This window comes from Ambystoma mexicanum, chromosome 6q (genome assembly GCF_040938575.1).
Source record: "Ambystoma mexicanum isolate Mex_15411 chromosome 6q, UKY_AmexF1_1, whole genome shotgun sequence".
Lineage (NCBI taxonomy): Eukaryota > Metazoa > Chordata > Amphibia > Caudata > Ambystomatidae > Ambystoma > Ambystoma mexicanum.
Window position 1 is genome coordinate 1,532,392,988 of NC_090937.1, and position 15,263 is coordinate 1,532,408,250.

Here is a 15,263-nt window from a genome sequence, read left to right on the forward strand (position 1 = left end):
ACTGGTACATTAAGGTTCTCATTTTTAGTATTCGTCTACGGACTTTAGGTCCTCAAAAAATGGCCTCGGCTTTATTTAAATGCTTGTGTTGGTTTTACCATTCTAACATTCTGTTGTCGCTTAAAATTGCAAATGTCAAATGGGGTAATCTTTAAGCCTCAACGCTGTACTGACGTCCTGATAATTTCTCAAAAAAACCCTTTGTGCCGCATCTACATGTGGAATCACATGTTTGCGCTAGTTCCTAATGCAGCCCCCTAAGGGGACCCGCCTGTACGCTTACCTTCAGCCGCGAATACTGTTTCAAACGGTCCTCGCGGTTCTTTGTCGTCTTCCTATTTACTTCCAGAATGATGTTAACTAGTCCTATCATTGTGTTTACTATGCTCTCCATGTTGGTTTCCTTGCCTCACTTACGGGAGGCTAAGGAACACTTAACAACGTTCTTTTTACATATTAGCATGAAAAAATGACTTTTATATGTAAGTATATTTGAAACATTGTGAGATATGAATTAAAAGACATTATTAGTTAATCTCGTAGTTACGCACCAATAGATACTACGTGTTGCTAAAAAGTTGTTTCCGACCTTATGTGTTCATATCCATGATGGAATTCTATGCGGGTAAATGATTACGTGTCTATTTTTATTCATAGTAACATATTTGTGATCCTTGCTTGTTTACAATTGGTCCTTTTTTTGTTTTCTTTGTCGCAGCCATCTTTTGGTTAAAAATGCACAGAACAACATTCTAGGCAGACAGCATCAGCGGCCGGACAGCAGCGGGGTATAGACCATGTACAGAGTTCAGCAGCAATGGGCCTACTAGGCAGACAGCCTCATGTGCCAGAAATAGCCAGTTTACAAACCCGGTACAGAGGGCAGCAGCAATGGATAAACTAGGCAGACAGCATCTGCGGGGAAAATCAGCGGTGTATAGACCATGTACAGAAGGCAGCAGCAATGGACAAACTAGCCAGACAGCATCAGCGGCCGGACAGCAGCGGGGTATAGACCATGTACAGAGTTCAGCAGCAATGGGCAAACTAGGCAGACAGCCTCATGTGCCAGAAATAGCCAGTTTACAGATCCGGTACAAAGGGCAGCAGCAATGGAGAAACTAGGCAAACAGCATCAGGGGGGAGGTAGCTGTGTATAGACCATGTACAGAGGGCAGCAGTAATGGACAGACTAGGCAGGCAGCTTCATATGCCAGAAGTAGTCAGTTTACAGACCCCGTACAGAGGGCAGCAGCAATGGAGAAACTAGGCAGACAGCATCTGTGGGGAAAATCAGCAGTGCATAGACCGTGTACAGAGGGCAGCAGCAATGGAGAAACTATTCAGACAGCATCAGGGGAAAGCAGCTGTGTGTAGACCATGTACATAGGGCAGCAGCAATGGAGAAACTAGGCTGACAGCAGCAGGGGGGAAGCAGCTGTGTATAGACCATGTACATAGGGCAGTAGCAATGAACACACTAGGCAGACAGCATCAGTGTGGGGGGGAGCTGCTGTGTATAGACCATGCACAGAAGGCAGCAGCAATGGACAAACTAGGCAGACAGCATCAGTGTGGGGGGGCGCTGCTGTGTATAGACCATGTACAGAGTTCAGCAGCAATCGACAGACTAGGCAGACAGCATCTGTGGGGAAAATCAGCGGTGTATAGACCATGTACAGAGGGCAGCAGCAATGGACACACTAGGCTGACAGCAGCAGGGGGGAAGCAGCTGTGTATAGACCATGTACAGAGGGCAGCAGCAATGGAGAAACTAGGCAGGCAGCATCGGTGTGGGGGGGCGCTGCTGTGTATAGACCATGTACAGAAGGCTGCAGCAATGGACACACTAGGCTGACAGCATGGGGTGGGGGGGGCGCTGCTGTGTATAGACCATGTACATAGGGCTGCAGCAATGGACAAACTAGGCAGACAGCGTCTGGGGGAAATATCAGCTGTGTATGGACCATATACAGGGGGCCGCAGCAATGTAACCGCGCAGTGCATACGCCGTAGTCGGAGGTAACAGTCTTCCCTTAAAGTTACTCCCCCACCCAATCTCAGGAGGGATATGCCCCAGGCCCCGCGCTGCACAACGTGCGGCACGATGGAGGGCCTGGGGGGTTAGGCGCAGGGTGGGGGATCCTCCTAACAGGCGGGAAAAACAGAAGGGTGGGGCGGCCTGAGCGGCGCCCCCACCCGCAGAGCAACCAAACGGTAACAAAAGGCAGGCAGAGCAAGAGCAAGGTGCGAAAGTAACAGGGGGGTGGGGGGACAGGAAGGGACACCGGCGCCCCAAAGAATCACCACAACAAAAGGTTGAGGGTGTATAAAAGACCACGGGGAAGAAGGAGCAAAACACAACCAGGTAGGAGCTCACCTCGATCGGGTAAGCTCCCAGCCCCTGGTTAAAAGCGGAAAAGGTTTCGTTTATCCGTTTTCTCCGTTTCGGTCACTTTCGCCTCTGCGGGCTTAAGCGACGGAGGTTCGCTTACCCTCGCTCACGTTTCGCCTCTTACGGGCTTGACTGGCAAGGGGAGCGCCGGAGGAACGGAGAAGAAGGAAGAACGCAGCGGTTCGTGACGTCGCGGAAGAACGGGACAACGCTCACCTTTTTGCTCGGTGGTGTTTCGCGTCGTCTGAAAGTCAGCGGTGAAGAGTCGGGGCTCGCGGCGGAAGCAAGTGAAGCCGTGCAGACGGAGCACCGGGAAGGAGAGTCCAGGAAGAAAAGGCACAGCTCGCTGAGGAGACGGGAAAGAAGAGCGCGACCGTGCACGGCTGGGACTCGGCGGGAGTGGTCGGCAAAGGTAAACGGAAGAAAAAGGAAGAACTCTCACCTCGTCGAAGGGATCCAGGAGGGCCATCGCAGAAGGAAGGAGACCGCGCAGCAACACCAAGGGAATCCCACCTCTTCGGTCGAAGCGGGGAAGGCGATCGCAGAAGAAAGAAGAACCCCGCAGCAACATCGAAGAAATCTCACATCGTCGGAGGAATCCGGGAAGGCCATCGCAGGAAAAGGAGACCGGGCAGCAACAACAAGGAAATCCACCTCGTCGGACGAAGCGGGGAAGGCGATCGCAGAAGAAAGAAGTCCCCGCAGCAACATCAAGGAAACCCGGGCAACGGCGCCAGTTTCAAGGAGGCGGTGCCTACGGAGGAAACAGCGAACAACGCGGGAGAAGACGGGCAGACGCAGCGCTCGGGAGGAGAACCAAGACAGCTCACGGCAACAGGAAGAGCGTGTCCTTAAAGCAACAGTACACCCTGTTCAAGCCTGCCCCTTAAAGCAACAGGACGCACAGCTCAAAGATCAGTAAAACACGAGAGAAGGGCGAGGTTTCGCCAGGCCAAGGGGCCCAGGGAACAAAGGCACGAACAAACGACCTCGGAAGAAACTAATTGCACAGGTTCAAGAACGGACAAGACCTAAACCCGCAAACAATCTCCAAACCACCCCACAAAAGCAAAGGCGGGGGAATAAGGATTAACCATTTTCACCAGAGGCAAGAAAAAGAGAGGAATGGAAGAAAAATTGAGAAGAGCGCAGGAGTTCAGCGCATGGGCCAAAAAAGCAGAAAAGGACTACGGAGCCAAATGGGTCCTGGAGGTCATGCAGAAAGAGGAAAGGGCTAGGGCAATGTCGCCCCTGCTGCTGGAGGATTCCACGGACAGCGAGGAGATAGAGGAGTTACCCCAAGGGCAAAAGAGGTCAAGAGGAACAGGCGAAGAGCCGCAGGAACCGGAGAGGCCTAAGAAGAAACAGAAAAACAAAGGTATCGTAAAATTGAGCAACAGCATTAACAAAATGATAAAAGTATTGAATGCAAATGTAGAATGCATGAAGGCCCAGGGTAAATCGCCCAGAGCAAAAAGGGGCAAAGATGAAGGGCAAGACGGCATGGGATCAGAGTGGGAGGAAAGTAGTGAGGACGAAGAAAGAGACCACTTGCGAGCCTGGGTAAAGAAAAAAGGGGTAATAGGAAGAGGAAGGGGCAAAGAGGACAGGACAGGTGGGGGTAAGGGGACAGAGGGGCAGGGGCCAGCGGACAATGGGGCAAACCCTCCTACAACGGAGCTACCCCACAGCCCAAACTCTTCAGATGAGCCTACCACAGCATTAGTCAATGAACCAGCCAAAAACATGACAAAATATGGAAGACCCACGATAGGTAAGGACGCACAGGGGCGTTCCCTGAAAGCGCAAGCATGGCACATTAGCGACAAAATTAAGGAAAAAATATGGAGGAAAGAATTGATAGACATATTCACATTACTAGACGTACAGAAAAGGGGACACGACGTAGCAAGAGAGGACATGAAGGAGGACGAAAAAGGGCTATTGAAAAGGTCAGCAGTAGCCAGAAATTTTGACAACTGGACAGCGGCATTTCAAATAATGTCATCCATCATCTTACAGAAGTTTCCAGAAGACGGCCCATCGCTGGTCACTTATCAGCAGAGCGTGCTAAAGGTGTACAAAGCATTTGGGGGGGACGCATGGAAAGAATATGACCATGAGTTTAGGAAAGAGATGGATTGCTTCCCAGATATTGGGTGGGACGAGGAGAATTACAACCTATATATTTTCAATGTATTAAAAGAGAAGTGGGACAGCAGGGACCAACCTAATGCAACTAGCTACTACAGGAGGCAATTTGGTTACAATGATTACAGGAGAGATTACAGATTCAGCAGCAGGAGGTTCGAAGGTAGCCGCGACAGGGCTAGCGAGCAGAACTTTCGGAGCAGGCAATACGAGGCACAAAGAAGCTGGCAGAGCAACTTACCACCGACAGCACAAGGGGGTGGCAGGGGTGAAAATGGGGGTTCAAGAACACAGCCAGGCCAATGCAGGAATTTCGAAAAAGGACTATTATGCAGCTGGGGGAAGAAGTGCAGATTCAATCATAAATGCGAGAATTGTGGGGGGGAGCATGCAACCATCAAATGCACAAGGTCCACATACAATAAATACAGGGGGCCAGAGAAGCGAAACTAGGAGGGTAAGCGGGAAAGGGGCCACTCCAGTAAAACTGGAAGCAATGGAGAGATGGCTACAGGTATTTCCAGATCAAGAAGTGGCAGAGACAATCAGACAAGGGTTCCAGGAGGGTTTTGAGATCCCTTTCAAAGGACACGGGTCGACAGACATACCGAAAAATCTGAGATCAGCGCTAGAGAACAAAGAGCTGGTGACCAATAAAATCAGCAAGGAAGTCGAGCTAGGAAGAATAAGAGGCCCTTACAGCTCCCCCCCGTTCAGAGAGTACATATGTTCTCCACTGGGGCTGGTTCCCAAAAAGGAGGCAGGCGAGTTCAGATTGATCCACCATCTATCATACCCAACAGGGACCTCAGTTAATGACGGGATCAACAAAGAGGCAGTAGCAGTAAGTTACTCAGACTTTATGGAAGCCGTACACCTAGTAAGAAAAGCAGGAAAGGGGGCATGGATGGCCAAAGCGGACATAAAATCAGCATTCCGGCTCCTACCAGTGAGAGAGGAGTCCCAGAGGTGGCTATGTATGCAGTGGGAGGGCGAATACTTTGTGGACAGGTGCCTCCCAATGGGCTGCGCCATCTCATGTGCTTATTTTGAAAAAGTAAGCTCATTCTTGCAGTGGGCACTCACAAAAGAGGATGAGTGGGCGCAAGTAGTCCACTACCTAGACGATTTCCTATTTGTAGGGCCACATGGTTCAAACCAGTGCCGGAATACACTACAGAAATTCATAGCATTAGCTAAAGAATGGGGTTTCCCATTAGCCGAGGAGAAAACCACAGGCCCAACACAAACAATACAATTCCTAGGCATAGAGATAGACTCACGAATGGGGGAATGCAGGATCCCAAAAGAAAAAGTAGCAGACCTACTGAGCAAAATCAAGGGCCTAAGAGGGAAAAACAAGGCCACTGTGAAGGAGCTACAATCGATGGCAGGAAAACTGAACTTCGCAGGAAGAATCATACCACAAGGAAAAATATTCCAGAGAAGGTTAGAGCTGAGAACAAGGGGAGCCAGAGAAGGACACCATAGGGTGAGAATTGGGGAAGGTATAAAAAGAGACATGGAGGTATGGGCAGAATTCCTAAAAACATTCAACGGCACAGTAATATGGCGCACACCCATGAACGAAGAAAACGAAAGAGTGCTATTCACAGATGCAGCCGGGGGGTTTGGTTTCGGCGCAATTCTAGGGGTGGAATGGTGTGCCGAAGAATGGCCAGAAAGTTGGCAAAGAGCAGAATGGACTGCCAATATTACACTGTTGGAGATATTCCCAATATGGGTAGCACTATGCGCATGGGAAACAGAGTTGAGATGCAAAGATTTAAAAGTGTGGTCAGACAACATGGCGGTGGTGCAGGTCATAAACAACGGAAGCGCCTCTTGCCCACTAGTGCTGGAAATAATGAGGGTTATAACACTAAATTGCCTTAAAAATAATGTTAATATAAAGGCAAGGCATATCACAGGTGAAGCTAACACGGTCGCTGACGCCTTATCTCGCTTTCAGTGGGACAGGTTCAGAGAGCTGCGGCCGGACGCAAGAAAGGAAAGAACGCCCACGCCAAGGAAGGCATGGGTACCGCTGGAAGAATGGGAGGAAACACGGTCAACTACAAGGTTGACTCGGAAGAGGAACCACAGGAACAGACGGTAGAGAGATTGGCCAGGAACGCCATAACATACAAAACCGGTGAGCAATATAAAAAACATGTAAAGAATGTGTTAGTATTAACAGGAGCTAAAGCAATCGGGGGCATCACAGTGGGAATGTTATGCGATTTTGTGGGAAGCGCTTTTTCACAAGGAAGGAGGAAAAGTTGGGCGGCAGCACACCTAGCGGCAATAGCCTATACAGCGAAAGTGGCCGGGATAGCGGATCCAACAACCAACTCACGAATAAGATACGCAATGAAAGGGTGGGCAAGATTAGAGGGAAAGACACCTGACAGCAGGAGGCCTCTGAACTTTGAAAAAATGATAATACTGCTAAAATTATTGCACAGCACATGCAACAGCAGCTATGAGGTAAAATTATTTAGGGCAGCATTTGCTTTGGCATATTACGGGGCACTAAGGGTCGGGGAGTTAGTAGCGCGAAGCACAACGGCAGAGGACGGCTTAGCAAAAACAGACATATGCATAAGGGCAGAAGGGATGGCAATATTCTTAAGAAAATCCAAGACAGACCAGGTGGGGAGAGGGCGAACAATAGAGCTAAACTGTATAAAAGAAAGGGAACACTGCCCAAGGTGCATCACACATCAATTCCTCTCAGTCCGTCCAGACGTAGGGGGCCAGCTATTGATACATAGGGACGGCAAGCCCCTAAGCAGGTATCAATTCCAAGCGGTACTGAGGAAAACGATAGCCAGGGCAGGATGGGACAAGGCAGAATTCGGTACCCACTCCTTCAGAATAGGTGCAGCCACATCTGCATGGGCAGGCGGCTTGGGGGCAGAGGGAGTGAAGGGAATCGGGGGTTGGTAATCACAATGTTTCAAGAGGTATGTGCGAGTGAACATGGTATGATTCATCTTTCATTCCCCACGCAGACATAACACCCTACAAATCGGCATGGATAGTTGGCCACTCATTCGTGACAAGAGCAGGCAGATGGATCGAGGATTACAGAGGGACGTTGCATTTCAAAAAGACTATCACTTCATGGTGGGGCCTCCCAGGGATGCATTGGGAGGACATCCACGACAGGCTGTCAGACCGGATTGGGTTCAGGGACCCACCCGAGTACTTAGTCATCCACCTCGGGGGGAACGATTTAGTCAACATAAACCGGGGGGTGTTAATGCACGACATATGCGAATCATTAAGGGCAATAGCACACTGCTGGGGAAAAACGAAAATATTTATGTCAGAAATCATAACTCGCAGAATCTGGCACGGGGCGCGCAGGAGGCAGGCCATCGAAACAGCACGTAAAAAGCTGAACAAGGGGATAGAGAAATACTGCAAAAGCACGGGACTCCAATACATTAAACACGGGCTATCACAGAACGATCCCGACTGGTTCCACCAGGACGGTGTACACTTGTCAAACAAAGGCTGGGGTAGATTCACAGACAACATTTTCCAGGCATTAGCGGCACAGGGCTGCAACTAAGGGGGCGGCAGGTTCACTGTTTTGGGGGGACCTGAGGGGTCTAGGCTACCAACCCCTCAGGTGTGGCGGCACGTGTCCAGGAAAGGATGCCACAGGACATCGAAGGGAGGCCAAAGGAAGGGGGGCATCCCAACCCCTGGACACGAGGGGCCCAAAAAAGTGATATTGTACTGTACAGCAGCCAGAACCAGTTTACAGTGCCATCATTTGTATATAATAAAAGGCCTACGGCCATGTTTTATTTCCACAAACAAAGCGGTTGTGCATTCATTCAGGGGGCAGGGCTCACCACAACAGAGGCAATAGCAGGGGGAAACCCACACTACTCAGCCTATGCCCCAGGCCCCGCGCTGCACAACGTGCGGCACGATGGAGGGCCTGGGGGGTTAGGCGCAGGGTGGGGGATCCTCCTAACAGGCGGGAAAAACAGAAGGGTGGGGCGGCCTGAGCGGCGCCCCCACCCGCAGAGCAACCAAACGGTAACAAAAGGCAGGCAGAGCAAGAGCAAGGTGCGAAAGTAACAGGGGGGTGGGGGGACAGGAAGGGACACCGGCGCCCCAAAGAATCACCACAACAAAAGGTTGAGGGTGTATAAAAGACCACGGGGAAGAAGGAGCAAAACACAACCAGGTAGGAGCTCACCTCGATCGGGTAAGCTCCCAGCCCCTGGTTAAAAGCCAACTGAAGTGGGCACCGAAGCCAACACCCCGCTCCCTAGTCAATCTGACCCTCAAAGAGGGGCCAGTATGAAGCACTGCCAGTAGTTGGACGATCTTCCGCAGAACATTCCAAAAAATAAGTTTGTTCCATAACCTGTTTCTACTGACAGTGTGAAAAGCACTTTAGGGTGTATATTAACTTGATGCAAAACTTTTATTGCATTAAACCTACCTTGAACATGCTTAATGACACGTTTTTTAACCAGATTGGTAAAATATAGGTATACTTAAACTAATAAATAATGATTGAGGAACCTTTCTGGTGTGGGTTTCCCAAGGGTTTGACCTCAGCGCCCTGTTTGTTTTAGTAATATGTTTACTGATTTTCGGGGTGGTTGCAAAAGACTGTAACAACGGAGTTCCGGTTCCTCTACTCCGTTTTGGTTGAAAAACAATAAATAGTTTTGGGTTACTATTTTTCTTCTGCGCCCTTATGGAAAGAAAAAATATATGTATACCAAACTTTTTTCTTGATTTTGTAATAAATAGATATCTTTTATTCAAACATATTGTTATGTTTGTTGAATTGCCCTCTGTGATAACACGTGTTTCGGTGAAACCATCGCCTTTTTCAAATCAGGTCTAGTTAGTAAATCAAAATAGATAGTAATTTTTTGAAAACATAAATTGACAATCATGAATCAGGTTGTTGAAACATTAAAGTACATGAGAAATGAAAACATTTTTGTTATATTCATGCAATAATTAAATGGTTCAAAACAATATAAAAACATTTGGTTGGCCATTGGGGAGGGGTGAAAGGACGGATTGGTAAGGGATAAAAAATAAAACAACAAAGAGAGAGAAAGAAATTTACAAAAAAATAAAGATTAACGAAAAAGTTTTGAAGTGCTTTGTATTTGAAGATAATTCAAATATTCATTTAAATTACATTGAAATTTGGTTTCATCAAATTTCTTACCTAATGTTTTGATTTAGATATTCATAATACTTGAAACGTTCATTACTGTGGACTCGAATAAGTCTTGGGTTAAATCCCGGAAAATTCACACAAAAGGTAATGTTAAGCTTTACAGGTTGATTTCCCTTTTAATACTTAGATACTTCCGCTTATTTTTTACATTGCGTCACTGTTCCTGTACACACTACTGGTACATTAAGGTTCTCATTTTTAGTATTCGTCTACGGACTTTAGGTCCTCAAAAAATGGCCTCGGCTTTATTTAAATGCTTGTGTTGGTTTTACCATTCTAACATTCTGTTGTCGCTTAAAATTGCAAATGTCAAATGGGGTAATCTTTAAGCCTCAACGCTGTACTGACGTCCTGATAATTTCTCAAAAAAACCCTTTGTGCCGCATCTACATGTGGAATCACATGTTTGCGCTAGTTCCTAATGCAGCCCCCTAAGGGGACCCGCCTGTACGCTTACCTTCAGCCGCGAATACTGTTTCAAACGGTCCTCGCGGTTCTTTGTCGTCTTCCTATTTACTTCCAGAATGATGTTAACTAGTCCTATCATTGTGTTTACTATGCTCTCCATGTTGGTTTCCTTGCCTCACTTACGGGAGGCTAAGGAACACTTAACAACGTTCTTTTTACATATTAGCATGAAAAAATGACTTTTATATGTAAGTATATTTGAAACATTGTGAGATATGAATTAAAAGACATTATTAGTTAATCTCGTAGTTACGCACCAATAGATACTACGTGTTGCTAAAAAGTTGTTTCCGACCTTATGTGTTCATATCCATGATGGAATTCTATGCGGGTAAATGATTACGTGTCTATTTTTATTCATAGTAACATATTTGTGATCCTTGCTTGTTTACAATTGGTCCTTTTTTTGTTTTCTTTGTCGCAGCCATCTTTTGGTTAAAAATGCACAGAACAACATTCTAGGCAGACAGCATCAGCGGCCGGACAGCAGCGGGGTATAGACCATGTACAGAGTTCAGCAGCAATGGGCCTACTAGGCAGACAGCCTCATGTGCCAGAAATAGCCAGTTTACAAACCCGGTACAGAGGGCAGCAGCAATGGATAAACTAGGCAGACAGCATCTGCGGGGAAAATCAGCGGTGTATAGACCATGTACAGAAGGCAGCAGCAATGGACAAACTAGCCAGACAGCATCAGCGGCCGGACAGCAGCGGGGTATAGACCATGTACAGAGTTCAGCAGCAATGGGCAAACTAGGCAGACAGCCTCATGTGCCAGAAATAGCCAGTTTACAGATCCGGTACAAAGGGCAGCAGCAATGGAGAAACTAGGCAAACAGCATCAGGGGGGAGGTAGCTGTGTATAGACCATGTACAGAGGGCAGCAGTAATGGACAGACTAGGCAGGCAGCTTCATATGCCAGAAGTAGTCAGTTTACAGACCCCGTACAGAGGGCAGCAGCAATGGAGAAACTAGGCAGACAGCATCTGTGGGGAAAATCAGCAGTGCATAGACCGTGTACAGAGGGCAGCAGCAATGGAGAAACTATTCAGACAGCATCAGGGGAAAGCAGCTGTGTGTAGACCATGTACATAGGGCAGCAGCAATGGAGAAACTAGGCTGACAGCAGCAGGGGGGAAGCAGCTGTGTATAGACCATGTACATAGGGCAGTAGCAATGAACACACTAGGCAGACAGCATCAGTGTGGGGGGGAGCTGCTGTGTATAGACCATGCACAGAAGGCAGCAGCAATGGACAAACTAGGCAGACAGCATCAGTGTGGGGGGGCGCTGCTGTGTATAGACCATGTACAGAGTTCAGCAGCAATGGACAGACTAGGCAGACAGCATCTGTGGGGAAAATCAGCGGTGTATAGACCATGTACAGAGGGCAGCAGCAATGGACACACTAGGCTGACAGCAGCAGGGGGGAAGCAGCTGTGTATAGACCATGTACAGAGGGCAGCAGCAATGGAGAAACTAGGCAGGCAGCATCGGTGTGGGGGGGCGCTGCTGTGTATAGACCATGTACAGAAGGCTGCAGCAATGGACACACTAGGCTGACAGCATGGGGTGGGGGGGGCGCTGCTGTGTATAGACCATGTACATAGGGCTGCAGCAATGGACAAACTAGGCAGACAGCGTCTGGGGGAAATATCAGCTGTGTATGGACCATATACAGGGGGCCGCAGCAATGTAACCGCGCAGTGCATACGCCGTAGTCGGAGGTAACAGTCTTCCCTTAAAGTTACTCCCCCACCCAATCTCAGGAGGGATAACGTCACCTCCGACAGAAAGCTTTCCAGAGGTGACGATGAGATGCACCGAGACCCTCGATCCCCGCCCCCCCCCCCCCCCCCCGCCCAGCAGCTGTGCCCCAGATATCCACCTGACGGCAGGCTTCTGTAGTCTGCGTGCTGAGGGCACTTACTTGTGTTGGAAGCAGCGAGGCAGGCCGGGCATCTTCCGTGCGGCGGCTGCATGCAGTGCGGGCGGCCCGGGCAGTCTCCCTTCCTCTGAGGTCCTACAGGCAGCGGACCGTGCAACACCTGCGGTGCAGGTTTAGGCGGTCCTCGGATTTGCAGCAAAGCAGGTGCCAGGCGCACGTGAGGAATACTGCGCCCTACTCCCGGGCATCCTACTGCTTTGACACGGCGCGAACGCTGCAGACGGGGGCACCATGGACAGCGGGGTGATCTAACGCGTCCGGGGTCCCCGCGCTCCCCTCGCTGCGCTCACACAGCTGGAACCCTCCTGCAGTGCAATTCCACGCAGCCTCCTGCAGTCGAATCCGCTCACCCCGTCCTGCAGTGCTGTCACCGCCGCCCGCCTGCACTGCAGTCACCCGGTCTGCTTGCAGTGAAGTCAACTCGGCCTCCCGCAGTGTAACCTCAGCCGCTGCCGGTGCAATCACCTCGTCCTCCTGCACTTTTATCCCCTGCCTCCGGCCATACGATCCCGTTCCTCCTGTGGCGCGCTCACCCCCAGCCTCCTGCAGTGCGACCGCCGCCAACCTCCTGCAGTGTGGTCATCTGGCCTCATTGAACGAGTTTACACAGCCGCCTCCTCGCTGCATTCACCCCTGACTCCTGCAGTGCAATTCCATGCAGTGGCCTGGAATTGCCACCGTCGCTTGGCTTCCAGTGGTCCGATCACCGCACACTTTCACTGCAATCACGTAAAGCCTTTCCCAGTGAGATGAACCCCCGCCTTCCTCACTGAAATCACCGTCAGCCGCCTCGCATTGCATTCGACACGGGCTGCGGCAGTGCGCCCGTGCACTGCCTAGTACGGGCAGTACGGGCAGGAGCCTCCTTCGCAGGGCTCCGGTGCGGATGCTGCAGCAGCGCTATGCAAGGCGATGAAGCCCAGGCTGTTTGTGCGCATGCGTGGCGGCGTCCTCGGCATACCTGGGAACCTCTAGATTTGCCTGACCCTGAGGTTGGTCGACCAGCCAATACTTTTATAGAAATGTCGGGTCGCAACCTGACCAGTGTCGGATGCCACAGCCTCTCTCCAGCAATGGTAACACAGTTCAGCATACATCAAACCCTTCATTTCAGTGTAAACCTTGAATGTGTGTTTCTCCAAGGACAGACTCCCCAAATGGTTTACAAAACAAGCTTACATTTGAATTGAAAGCAGTAATTCAATACTTTTAAGAAATGAGAAAGACCCTAAAAACAAGCGTATCTGTTGGACAAGACCCTGAGATTGGAGCCAAACCTCTGAGATGCAGTGCTAAACCATGCGTGTACCAGGTATGGCTCAAAGGCGTCAAAAAAGATGGCCAAGACTCGAGGGTCAATTGCCCCCCTAGGCAAGGAACACTTTTCAAGAGTCTTAAAGGTGCTCCTTGGACCAGCGGGCAATCACATTTGCATACCCTGTACAAAGTGAAACATACTTCTGAATCTTAAATCCATCACTTTTATTTAAAATGCAGTATTCTTTCATCTGTGTTTAAGTATCAAAGGGTATAGTCCTGAAGCTGCTATTAGCTTTTCAAACAACTCAATAAAGAATACATGCTTCCATCATTCTGAGAGCACTTATTAGGAAACCAGGCAGTGTGTTCATGTGTGCCAACTTTTGATTTTCACTATGGGGGCAAAAATGACCCCCCACCCCATCCCCTGGAATATGAGCAAACGTCCAGCCCAACCCTTGACTGAACGGTGCATTTTACCTATTAGGTAGTTGAACTATGAGTGATGTCTTCAGTAAATGTTTGCTTACTCTTTCTTGCATACACATAATGCATAACAACAAGCTGCATGCCTGCAACAATGACTAAGAGCAGGTGGCGATAGCATCTATAAACCAGTGAGAGAGAACATTAGACATCTCAAAGTAGCGCATGTGAAGTGTGAGATGCTAAACCAGTTCCCATCATCTCATTGCATTCTGGTACTTCTGTTATTATTATTATTATTATTATTATTATCAAGGTATTTATCTAGCGCAGACGTAGCTTTGGGAAGCAACAGAGCACTTTGGAAATCATAGGGGGAATGGCAGGTGGGGGAAGCAGCGATACAATGGCGCTAACAACGGGATTGGGATGGGCAGGCAATTTGGCAGCAAGGCATCTACAGGCAACCAGGGGAGAAGTTCACCCAGTCCCAGGTTTGGTGGCGTGTGGAGGGTGTGTGGACCTAGCTGCCAGGGAGAAGACATTCCTCGAATTTGTAAACCTGGATTTGAAACTAAAAATACGATTGCTGATCAAGAATACTGAATTAAGTGTGCCGAAAGCAAGTACTTGAACATCTGAACCTTTAAGGGCACAGCACAAGAGCTCCCTTTCTGCATAGTATACATCCTGTAAGGAAGCGGTAGTGGGCTAGTTCTGTACTCCTATAGCTTGTCCAAACTGTTGGGATATGTCAGGATGAAAAAGGATCTGCCAAAAAGGTGTCTCAGTGATATGTAGTTATGTGGTCACTCTAGTTGACTAGACCCTCCACTAACACAACTACAAGCATTTAAGGCTATTCTGGGGGTAGAAGGGCCTGCATAACAGAAGATAATATTAATTGCTTCAGAGGCAGGATTATTACAAGTACAGACTTTAAATGAAGTGCAGCAGAGGGCAAATAAGTGCAGGATTATTACAAGTACAGACCGTGCCTGCAACAGAAATTAATGAAGTGCAGCAGAAGGCAAATAAGTGCAGGATTATTACAAGTACAGACGGTGCCCAGAACCAGAGACGTTTTTATGGGAGGGCAAAAGGGGCACATGCCCAGGGTCCCTACCTTGGATGGGGCCCCACAAAGCTGCCTGATCTAAATAAGTAACATTCCATTGTTCAGCAGACTTAAACAGCACACATCAGTATATTTTATGGCATGGTGCTGAGGCTCTAAACCTATTGCTTGTCTGTTTTGCAAGTACATTCTGCCTCGATCAATTCATCATGTAATGCTTTCTTTGTTCACTGTGGTATACATAGTTTGTGTGTTTGTTCCTTGCGGCACAACTCCTTCCTGTGGGAATTATGTTGATCA

The 15,263-nt window shown here is 48.8% G+C and overlaps 1 protein-coding gene across 8 annotated transcripts in view; it reads right to left on the bottom strand.

The window, feature by feature from the left end:
- The window catches only part of LZTS3 (leucine zipper tumor suppressor family member 3), a 945,160-nt gene extending 932,027 nt beyond the window's left edge, over positions 1-13,133 (bottom strand). For all 8 annotated transcript variants that reach the window (XM_069632241.1, XM_069632237.1, XM_069632234.1 and 5 more), the window contains exon 1: positions 12,182-13,133. The gene's annotated coding sequence lies outside the window, so the exon portion shown is untranslated. The remainder of the gene's footprint in view (positions 1-12,181) is intronic.
- Positions 13,134-15,263: the final 2,130 nt, after the last annotated feature.